This window comes from Lolium perenne, chromosome 2 (genome assembly GCF_019359855.2).
Source record: "Lolium perenne isolate Kyuss_39 chromosome 2, Kyuss_2.0, whole genome shotgun sequence".
Lineage (NCBI taxonomy): Eukaryota > Viridiplantae > Streptophyta > Magnoliopsida > Poales > Poaceae > Lolium > Lolium perenne.
The window spans coordinates 150,468,199-150,479,398 of record NC_067245.2 but is presented as its reverse complement, the minus strand read 5'-3'; the positions used below and the strand labels follow the sequence as shown (position 1 = coordinate 150,479,398).

General features: G+C 53.3%; 2 long non-coding RNA genes across 2 annotated transcripts; both read left to right on the top strand.

Moving 5' to 3' along the window:
* Positions 1–507: 507 nt before the first annotated feature.
* On the top strand, positions 508–3,707 carry LOC127322064 (uncharacterized). The gene is made up of 3 exons (XR_011752010.1): positions 508–1,066; positions 2,254–2,327; positions 3,537–3,707. It is a non-coding gene; the product is annotated as an uncharacterized lncRNA (long non-coding RNA).
* Positions 3,708–5,372: 1,665 nt separating this feature from the next.
* On the top strand, positions 5,373–8,409 carry LOC139836076 (uncharacterized). Its single transcript, XR_011752014.1, has 3 exons — positions 5,373–5,699; positions 6,888–6,961; positions 8,173–8,409. It is a non-coding gene; the product is annotated as an uncharacterized lncRNA (long non-coding RNA).
* Positions 8,410–11,200: the final 2,791 nt, after the last annotated feature.

Genomic DNA, 11,200 nt, shown 5'->3' with positions numbered 1-11,200 from the left:
CCTCCATTCTTTCACTCTTACATTCTCATCTTTCTTCCTTGTTTCTTGTATCTTTGTCTACCTTGTTATCTGTTTGCAATTTGCAAATTCCTAATATTTGCAAAGGGTCACGTCTATTCTTTTCAAGCACAACCATTCTCTTGGTCCTATTCTTTTCACGGTAAGCCATAAGGAGCCGAGTGCAAAACATCTATTTTTCAGCCCATATCAACCGAAGCCCACCACACAGCCATCTCCACTTGAAGCCCAAAACCATCCCAGGAACTGGTCGAGTACCTCCTCTCCCTTTCTTCTTCGTACGGCAGCGTATCCCAAGACCTGCACGTCGCTGTCCGCGATGGGACGGCCGATGATCAACTCCCTCCCCTATAAAAATCCGAGCAGCTGCCCACCTGCAGAACCCTAGTCCCCTCTCCATCCCATCAGCGCCGCCACTTCCCGCCCGCTGCTTCCTTGGCCGCCACTCGCGTCCTCGACCCGCCGCCTCCTGCCGTTCACCATCACGCACGCAGCTCAACCCCGACGGCCGCTGCTCCCTTCTATATGGCTGCGTGGCGCCCTACTCCTTCCAGGCCTCCAGACGCGAGCGCCGTCATGGACGTCCTCGTTTGCCCTGGCCGCTCGCGCGCCCGTCAAGTTCTGCATCTTCCTCGTCGGACACGTCCGTCACCGGCGTGGTGCATGCATCCTTTGGCCTTCGGCTGGTTCAACACAACGAGCGCCGCATCCTGGACGCCGCTCGACTCTCCTTGGTGAGCTCCGCGTCCTCCTGAACCTCTCCCAGGTTGCTCTCCGTTTTTCTTGCCGTGCTACCGGCGTTGATCGCCGCTCTCCTCCGCAGGATCTGGTCGCCGGCACAACTCCGGCCGTGTGTCCGTCCATCAACAGCGCATGCCTGACGCCACGTCCGCCAGCCCCGCACCCTGCTGCGGCCTCCCTCGATCTTCCTCCGATGCGAGCCGGTGCCCCTCCGCCTGTCCGGCAATGAAACCCGGTGCAGCGGCCATCAGCCTCCGCCGTCTACCTCGCCGCCGGCGTTTTCTCCACCTCGTCGAGCACCACCAGGGTGAGCACACCCCTCCCCCCTCCCTTGCATGCCCCGACACCTCTGCATCGTCGACGTGAGAAAGATCTGAGCGAAATCGAAACGAAAAACGCCACCTTTGTCTGTTTCACGGTCATGTTTTTAGACGCAGATCTCCGGCAATCCAGACCATCCCAGCACAAACGGTTTGTTTCCTTGGATGCAAAACATCACCAGCTATCCACTGATCTTTGAATCACCTCAAACGGTGAAGTATCGACGACGCTTTCGTCTTCCAAAGTTGGCTCCAGAAACTGGTTACAGTTTCAGTCCGCGACGCTGTTTCGTCGTCCCGTTTTCCGGCGACCCTCCCCGTCAACTCCGTGCTCCGTTTCCGAGAAAACTCGTTTCCATTCTAACCATGCCACATCCCTTTTGCTCAACCTCTTTTGTTTCGCCCAAAACGGTGTCCAGATTCGTCGCAACCACAACTTTAAAATCTGTGCATTTTTCGTTGTCTACAGGAAAGCGCTGTCACGATCTTCAGTTCGTAGTGTCATATTCAGTTATCTTCCTTGCCATACTATACCTTGTCTGCACCCTGTATGTCTACAAATCCGATTCAGCATCCTCTGGCTACCATCTTTGATCTCTCCCACGCAGCCCCGAGTTCGAATCCCGCGAGTGAGATAAAACCCACCTTTTTGCTGTTTGACACGCTGGCGCTGACGTGGCTCAGTGACCCCACAGTCATTGTCCACGGATAGCTCCCAGCACGGTGTTAAATGTTTCCCCCTCAATTTCAAACTCAGTTTCAGAAAAATTTGCACAATCAGATGGTTTTCAAATTGTTTCATAATTGCACTTTTACAAATTCAAATCAAACAAACTTTATGTCCATTCCGATCAGTAAAACATGAGGAACATGAATATGACATTCATACATCTGTTAGCATCTCGCATCATGACGCATCGTGGTAGTTTTGCATATTCACCTCACATATATGCGGAGTATTTCGGATACCGACTAGGTTTCCCCGCTCCGTTTAATATTGAAGTAGCTCACCATTGCCATGCTATTGCCATGCTAATCAACACTTAAATTTGTCGGTAGAAAATGCAACCTCAACCCTAATTGTTTGTCCGGGGTTCCGACTTCGATTAATTTGGATAGCATGCCGATTCTTCTTCCGTAGTAGTAAGACTTGCATACGTTGTGTGTGTTCCAGCATCTGCTTCTTCCCGGATAGGATCGCGAAGTGGTGTTGTGAGATACGACAAGTTCTTCTACAGCTTTTCACAGGCGAGCCCACCTCTTCACCTATTTTACTTTTACATGCTCTTTTGATCTATTGCTATCCTTATGTTGCGATTCTGTTGTGTCACGTGCCCTATCCACCTGTTACCTATATGTCCGAGATACACCTCCTCGCCCTACCTATTGTTTGTTGTTTGCCAGCTTTGCGAGTCGTAGGCGAGTTTAGGGTTTTGTTGATATCTCGAAATGGTCGGGATATCTTGTTGGGAGGTTATCACATGCTATATCAATTGTTGGAGATATTCATGCTTTACTTTATTGTTAACAACTAAAATTGTAAGCAGAGGCATCTGTGAGCCCCTTTGCGAAAGCATCGGAACTTTGACTTGCTAATGTCCCCTAGGACCCGAGTTCTTGTTATCTGTTCCGAGATTGAGCGCTCTACCCGTACGTGGGGGAGTGGGACCCCCATCACCCACTACCTTTCCTCGAGTCTGTTTATTGGGAGCCACAACCTTGGTTTTATTTGCCCATATGCACGATGCACGATTTACTTCCTGTTGCCTTCGGGTGTTTATTTACATCGTACTCATAACGCGGATAGACTTATCTTGTGCCTGGTCGTAAGTGCCCGCCTGGACTATGTCGCAAACCTCTGGGTCCGTATCGGAGTACGGCCGAACTTCGTCACGGGTAGCTTAGTTGGGTGGCTCCCATTAAACTTTTCTCTTGCATTGGGAACGGTCTTGTTGTGAGACTCCACCTGTAGTAAGTGGGTTCGAGCATGCGTATGGTTACATTTGGGCAACCCCTGCAGGGTGTACATCTTATCGATAAGCCGTGTCCGCGGTTATGGACGACTTGGAATTGTATAGCTTGATCATAGAACAACTTCCACCTTATTTCCTGTTGTTAATAATTTGCTAATAAAACTCTTTCAAAAGTGTGTGTGCCTTTGCAATACCTCTTGGCGAAGGGGGATCGCATTGGCTGGGTTATGTTTGTGTAGTATTTATCTGTTACCTTGTGCGCTCTCTTATCTTCTCTGAGTAGACGGATGTTGTAGCGTGTCTCTATTGGATAGTAGCTTTGCTGCCGCTAAACTCCACATATAGCCGGGTGAAGTTTATACCGCCCACCAGCGAGCATAGCTGGTCTTGTCTCGCAAGTACGTGCCAATGGTACTTACCCTCGCCTTCCTTTCTTTTTGTCTCCTCCCCCTTTTGTCGGCAACCGATGGCCCGACTTTGACAGGTACGAGATGACGACGTTAGCAAGGTTACCCTTCCGGCTTGGCCTGGGCAGGGTTATGGACGCCACTGGTTATCTTCAGGACTCTTAGTCCAATTTGTATCTTGTCCGTACTCGGACGCATTCGATCTTTTGTATGATTCGGATCTTTGTATGTATCTATTTGTATCTTGACTCGTTGGAGTTGTTGTTGTTGTAATATATGTATCTTGTGGGCTCTATTGTAATCCTGTTGTAATGTTACCGCTCGTGTTAATTCCTCTGGCATCACGTGTGTGCTTCTTCGCGCACGTCGTGTCGGAGGGCGTCTCTGGATCGATATCGTGCGGATTTTGGCGGGATCGCTGGAATCCTCATGGTACCGGTTCCGGGGCGTCACAAGTTGGTATCAGAGCTCAGGTTGACGGTACCCCACTAGTCCAGCCTATAGGATAACCTTGCCAACGGTCGTTAAGTTTAGCGTGTCAAAACTTATTTTCTAAAATTCGTTGGACAGTTCTGATTAGCTCTATTTTTCTCCTTATCTATATTCTTTCTCCTCTTACCTATGCGAGTTTTGGGTCGTCTCTCTTATCCAAATTCTCTGAGTCTTAAGTTCCGACGTGGGTTGGACGATCTTCGCCTTTATCCTAATAGGTCCGACCTTCTAAGGATCCCGACGGAAGCGCATCATCAACAGCGGAACAACGACTTCTTGTTAGTGGTGTCGCCCGAACAACATGGAGCAAGAATTCTTGTTAGTGGTGTCGAGGAGCTCGACAGGTCGCCAGAAGATCCGATAGTTCACCTCTCTCCCCCGTACCATGGCGTGGAACCTCGGGGCGAGGTTCCTTGTTAGTGGTGTCGATTGTAACGGCCCAGGAAAATACCCCTATTAGATTTTATGTGTGCCTTTTCTTTTGTGCATCATCATGCATCATGCATCATATCATCCACAAGATTTTATCAACTAAACATTATTTTAAATAAAAACTATTTTATTTCTCTCTCATATGGTTTATATAATAAACCTCCTCCCATTTTTCGTATTTCATTTATAAACTAAAATCAAAATATTTGTAAATCTTTAAATTGTTTTGAAAATTGTTTTTGCCAAAGTTTCCCTCCATTCTTTCACTCTTACATTCTCATCTTTCTTCCTTGTTTCTTGTATCTTTGTCTACCTTGTTATCTGTTTGCAATTTGCAAATTCCTAATATTTGCAAAGGGTCACGTCTATTCTTTTCAAGCACAACCATTCTCTTGGTCCTATTCTTTTCACGGTAAGCCATAAGGAGCCGAGTGCAAAACATCTATTTTTCAGCCCATATCAACCGAAGCCCACCACACAGCCATCTCCACTTGAAGCCCAAAACCATCCCAGGAACTGGTCGAGTACCTCCTCTCCCTTTCTTCTTCGTACGGCAGCGTATCCCAAGACCTGCACGTCGCTGTCCGCGATGGGACGGCCGATGATCAACTCCCTCCCCTATAAAAATCCGAGCAGCTGCCCACCTGCAGAACCCTAGTCCCCTCTCCATCCCATCAGCGCCGCCACTTCCCGCCCGCTGCTTCCTTGGCCGCCACTCGCGTCCTCGACCCGCCGCCTCCTGCCGTTCACCATCACGCACGCAGCTCAACCCCGACGGCCGCTGCTCCCTTCTATATGGCTGCGTGGCGCCCTACTCCTTCCAGGCCTCCACGCGAGCGCCGTCATGGACGTCCTCGTTTGCCCTGGCCGCTCGCGCGCCCGTCAAGTTCTGCATCTTCCTCGTCGGACACGTCCGTCACCGGCGTGGTGCATGCATCCTTTGGCCTTCGGCTGGTTCAACACAACGAGCGCCGCATCCTGGACGCCGCTCGACTCTCCTTGGTGAGCTCCGCGTCCTCCTGAACCTCTCCCAGGTTGCTCTCCGTTTTTCTTGCCGTGCTACCGGCGTTGATCGCCGCTCTCCTCCGCAGGATCTGGTCGCCGGCACAACTCCGGCCGTGTGTCCGTCCATCAACAGCGCATGCCTGACGCCACGTCCGCCAGCCCCGCACCCTGCTGCGGCCTCCCTCGATCTTCCTCCGACGCGAGCCGGTGCCCCTCCGCCTGTCCGGCAATGAAACCCGGTGCAGCGGCCATCAGCCTCCGCCGTCTACCTCGCCGCCGGCGTTTTCTCCACCTCGTCGAGCACCACCAGGGTGAGCACACCCCTCCCCCCTCCCTTGCATGCCCCGACACCTCTGCATCGTCGACGTGAGAAAGATCTGAGCGAAATCGAAACGAAAAACGCCACCTTTGTCTGTTTCACGGTCATGTTTTTAGACGCAGATCTCCGGCAATCCAGACCATCCCAGCACAAACGGTTTGTTTCCTTGGATGCAAAACATCACCAGCTATCCACTGATCTTTGAATCACCTCAAACGGTGAAGTATCGACGACGCTTTCGTCTTCCAAAGTTGGCTCCAGAAACTGGTTACAGTTTCAGTCCGCGACGCTGTTTCGTCGTCCCGTTTTCCGGCGACCCTCCCCGTCAACTCCGTGCTCCGTTTCCGAGAAAACTCGTTTCCATTCTAACCATGCCACATCCCTTTTGCTCAACCTCTTTTGTTTCGCCCAAAACGGTGTCCAGATTCGTCGCAACCACAACTTTAAAATCTGTGCATTTTTCGTTGTCTACAGGAAAGCGCTGTCACGATCTTCAGTTCGTAGTGTCATATTCAGTTATCTTCCTTGCCATACTATACCTTGTCTGCACCCTGTATGTCTACAAATCCGATTCAGCATCCCACTGGCTACCATCTTTGATCTCTCCCACGCAGCCCCGAGTTCGAATCCCGCGAGTGAGATAAAACCCACCTTTTTGCTGTTTGACACGCTGGCGCTGACGTGGCTCAGTGACCCCACAGTCATTGTCCACGGATAGCTCCCAGCACGGTGTTAAATGTTTCCCCCTCAATTTCAAACTCAGTTTCAGAAAAATTTGCACAATCAGATGGTTTTCAAATTGTTTCATAATTGCACTTTTACAAATTCAAATCAAACAAACTTTATGTCCATTCCGATCAGAAAAACATGAGGAACATGAATATGACATTCATACATCTGTTAGCATCTCGCATCATGACGCATCGTGGTAGTTTTGCATATTCACCTCACATATATGCGGAGTATTTCGGATACCGACTAGGTTTCCCCGCTCCGTTTAATATTGAAGTAGCTCACCATTGCCATGCTATTGCCATGCTAATCAACACTTAAATTTGTCGGTAGAAAATGCAACCTCAACCCTAATTGTTTGTCCGGGGTTCCGACTTCGATTAATTTGGATAGCATGCCGATTCTTCTTCCGTAGTAGTAAGACTTGCATACGTTGTGTGTGTTCCAGCATCTGCTTCTTCCCGGATAGGATCGCGAAGTGGTGTTGTGAGATACGACAAGTTCTTCTACAGCTTTTCACAGGCGAGCCCACCTCTTCACCTATTTTACTTTTACATGCTCTTTTGATCTATTGCTATCCTTATGTTGCGATTCTGTTGTGTCACGTGCCCTATCCACCTGTTACCTATATGTCCGAGATACACCTCCTCGCCCTACCTATTGTTTGTTGTTTGCCAGCTTTGCGAGTCGTAGGCGAGTTTAGGGTTTTGTTGATATCTCGAAATGGTCGGGATATCTTGTTGGGAGGTTATCACATGCTATATCAATTGTTGGAGATATTCATGCTTTACTTTATTGTTAACAACTAAAATTGTAAGCAGAGGCATCTGTGAGCCCCTTTGCGAAAGCATCGGAACTTTGACTTGTTAATATCCCCTAGGACCCGAGTTCTTGTTATCTGTTCCGAGATTGAGCGCTCTACCCGTACGTGGGGGAGTGGGACCCCCATCACCCACTACCTTTCCTCGAGTCTGTTTATTGGGAGCCACAACCTTGGTTTTATTTGCCCATATGCACGATGCACGATTTACTTCCTGTTGCCTTCGGGTGTTTATTTCTGTACTGTACTCATAACGCGGATAGACTTATCTTGTGCCTGGTCGTAAGTGCCCGCCTGGACTATGTCGCAAACCTCTGGGTCCGTATCGGAGTACGGCCGAACTTCGTCACGGGTAGCTTAGTTGGGTGGCTCCCATTAAACTTTTCTCTTGCATTGGGAACGGTCTTGTTGTGAGACTCCACCTGTAGTAAGTGGGTTCGAGCATGCGTATGGTTACATTTGGGCAACCCCTGCAGGGTGTACATCTTATCGATAAGCCGTGTCCGCGGTTATGGACGACTTGGAATTGTATAGCTTGATCATAGAACAACTTCCACCTTATTTCCTGTTGTTAATAATTTGCTAATAAAACTCTTTCAAAAGTGTGTGTGCCTTTGCAATACCTCTTGGCGAAGGGGGATCGCATTGGCTGGGTTATGTTTGTGTAGTATTTATCTGTTACCTTGTGCGCTCTCTTATCTTCTCTGAGTAGACGGATGTTGTAGCGTGTCTCTATTGGATAGTAGCTTTGCTGCCGCTAAACTCCACATATAGCCGGGTGAAGTTTATACCGCCCACCAGCGAGCATAGCTGGTCTTGTCTCGCAAGTACGTGCCAATGGTACTTACCCTCGCCTTCCTTTCTTTTTGTCTCCTCCCCCTTTTGTCGGCAACCGATGGCCCGACTTTGACAGGTACGAGATGACGACGTTAGCAAGGTTACCCTTCCGGCTTGGCCTGGGCAGGGTTATGGACGCCACTGGTTATCTTCAGGACTCTTAGTCCAATTTGTATCTTGTCCGTACTCGGACGCATTCGATCTTTTGTATGATTCGGATCTTTGTATGTATCTATTTGTATCTTGACTCGTTGGAGTCGTTGTTGTAATATATGTATCTTGTGGGCTCTATTGTAATCCTGTTGTAATGTTACCGCTCGTGTTAATTCCTCTGGCATCACGTGTGTGCTTCTTCGCGCACGTCGTGTCGGAGGGCGTCTCTAGATCGATATCGTGCGGATTTTGGCGGGATCGCTGGAATCCTCATGGTACCGGTTCCGGGGCGTCACATCAATGAAGTCCATCGAGATGTCCGCCCACACCTGGGACGGCACGTCCATTGGCTGTAGCAAGCCTGCCGGACGGAGCGTCTCCGTCTTGTTCCGCTGGCATGTGACACACGCCCGCACCCAGTCTCGCACCAGGGCGCCATCCCCTGGAATGTAAAAATCAGTGCGGAGACGGTGCAGGGTCTTCTGGGCGCCCTCGTGACCTGCAGAATGCGCCAAGGACAAGGCCTGGTGGCGCAGGTCTCCATGATCCGGCACGAAAATGCGGCGGCCATGGAGGAGTAGTCCCTCGTCCAGGCGCCAGGGCGCGGGCAGCTCGCCGTCGGCCAGGCGCTGGCGCAGCTGCTGCGCATCCGCAGCCGTGGCAGTAGCGCGGCGAACCTCGTCGATGAAGGCGAAAGATGGCCCGGAGTGGATGCAGAGGGCTGCACCGATCCGTGGGTGCGTCCGCAGCATCGTCAACGTCTCGGCGGGACAGGCGTCGGCGATCGTGTTGAGGCGGCCGGGCGGTACTCGACGGTGAAGTCGAAGCCGAAGAGCTTGCTGATCCACCGGTGTTGTGGCACGGTGGAAAGGCGCCGATCCAAGAAGAACTTCAGTCGTAGTGGTCCGTGCGCACACGGAATGTCCGGCCCCAAAGATACGCCCGCCGGTGGCGCACCGCCTGGACCAGCCCGATCAGCTCGCGCTCATATGCGGCGAGCTTGTGGTGGCGCGGCGAAGGCGGCGAAGAAGGCGAGTGGACCCTCGCCCTAGTGAAGGACGGCGCCGAAGCCGATGCCGAGGCGTCGCGATCCACCACGAACGGCTCGTCGAAGTCCGGCATCGAAGAACGGGACCCGTCGTGAGTGCCCGCCGCAGGCGGCGAAGGCCGTGGCCGCCTCCTCGTCCCAGGAGAAAGCGTCGCGGCGGCGAGCGCGTGAGGGGTGCGGCGATGAGACCGAAGTCCTGGATGTAGCGCCGGTAGTATCCGGCGAGGCCCAAAAATCCGCGAAGAGCTCGTGGCGACTGGGGCGTTGGCCAGGCGGCGACGGCAGCGACCTTGTCCGCGTCCATCGCGACACCGTCGGCGGAGATGACGTGGCCCAAGTATGCGACGGAGGTCGTGCCAAACGAGCACTTCGAGCACTTGAGGTGAAGACGATGCGCTCGAATCTCGTTGAAGATGATGGCCACGTGCTGCAGGTGCTCCACCCAGGATGCGCTGTAGATCAAAATATCATCAAAGAAAACTAGCACAAAGCGGCGTAAGTAGGGGCTGAGCACATCGTTCATCAGAGCCTGGAAGGTCGCCGGCGCATTGGAGAGGCCGAACGGCATCACCAAAAACTCGTAGTGGCCATGGTGAGTGCGGAACGCCGTCTTGGCGATGTCGTCCGGGTGCATGCGCACTTGATGATAGCCCGAGCGCAAGTCGAGCTTGGTGAAAAAGCGCGTGCCATGCAGCTCATCCAGGAGCTCATCCACGACGGGGATGGGGAACTTGTCCTTGGACGTGACGGTGTTAAGGGCGCAGAAGTCGATGCAGAAACGCCACGTGCCGTCGGTCTTGCGCACCAGGAGCACGGGGGCGCAGAATGGTGATGTCGAGATCCGTATGATGCCCTGTGCTAGCATGACCGCCACCTGGCGCTCGAGCTCGTCCTTCTGCGGTGGGGTACCGGTACGGCCGCACCGCTACGGGTGCCGTGTTCGGCAGCAGGTGGATGCGGTGGTCACAGGGTCGCGAGGGAGGGAGGCCCTGCGGCTCGTCGAAGAGGTCGCCGTGCTGCTGCAGTAGGGCGGCCAGGAGCGGATGCGCCTCGTCTAGCGCGGCGGCCATCAGGTGTAGCTGCGGGGATGTGCCAGTGCTGCCCACGCCCGTCCAGTGAACACGGCGGCCGCCCTCGCGCCAGAAGATGAGGGACAGCACGTCAAGGTCCCACAGGATGGGGCCTAAGGTGCTCAGGAAGTCGAGGCCGAGGATGAAGTCGTAGCAGCCCAAGTCGATGCCGACGCAGTCGATGGAGAACGGCTCGTTGCCTACGAGCACGGGAACCTGTCGCGCCATGCCCTGGCACGTAAGACGATCCCCGTTGGCGACGGTGACGCTGTACTTCTCCGATCCCGCCGGCTGGAGAGCGAGGCGGCGCATGGCGGTGTTGGACAGGAAGTTGTGCGTGGAGCCCGTGTCCACCAGCGCAGTGAGACGCTCCCCCTTGATCGTCACCGGAAGCAGCATCGTCTTTGCCGTGTTGATGCCCGCCATAGCATGGAGAGACACGACGAAGGCGGACGCGTCGACTGGCGCATAGGTCGTGACACCGGCCTCAGTGACGGTGGCGGCCGCGAGCTCGGCGGTGAGGGCCTCAACGTCGGCGTCGTCGACGGTCTCCAAGTAGAAGAGGCGGGCGCACGTGTGGCCCCGCGCGTACTTCTCGTCGCAGTTGAAGCACAGCCCCTGGCGGCGCCGCTCAAGCTGCTCCGCAGCCGTCAGCCGTTTGAAGGGGCGAGTTGGCGCAGGAGGGCCTGCGGGCGCAGCGGCCGGTGCGGGCGTGGCGGGGTGGTGGGCGTCGGAGCGGGGCGGGGCGCGGGACGAGCGCTGCCACGCGCGCGTAGACCCGCCGCATGGCGAGCGCGCGCTGCTCGTAGGCTCGTGCGTAGTACATGGCCGTC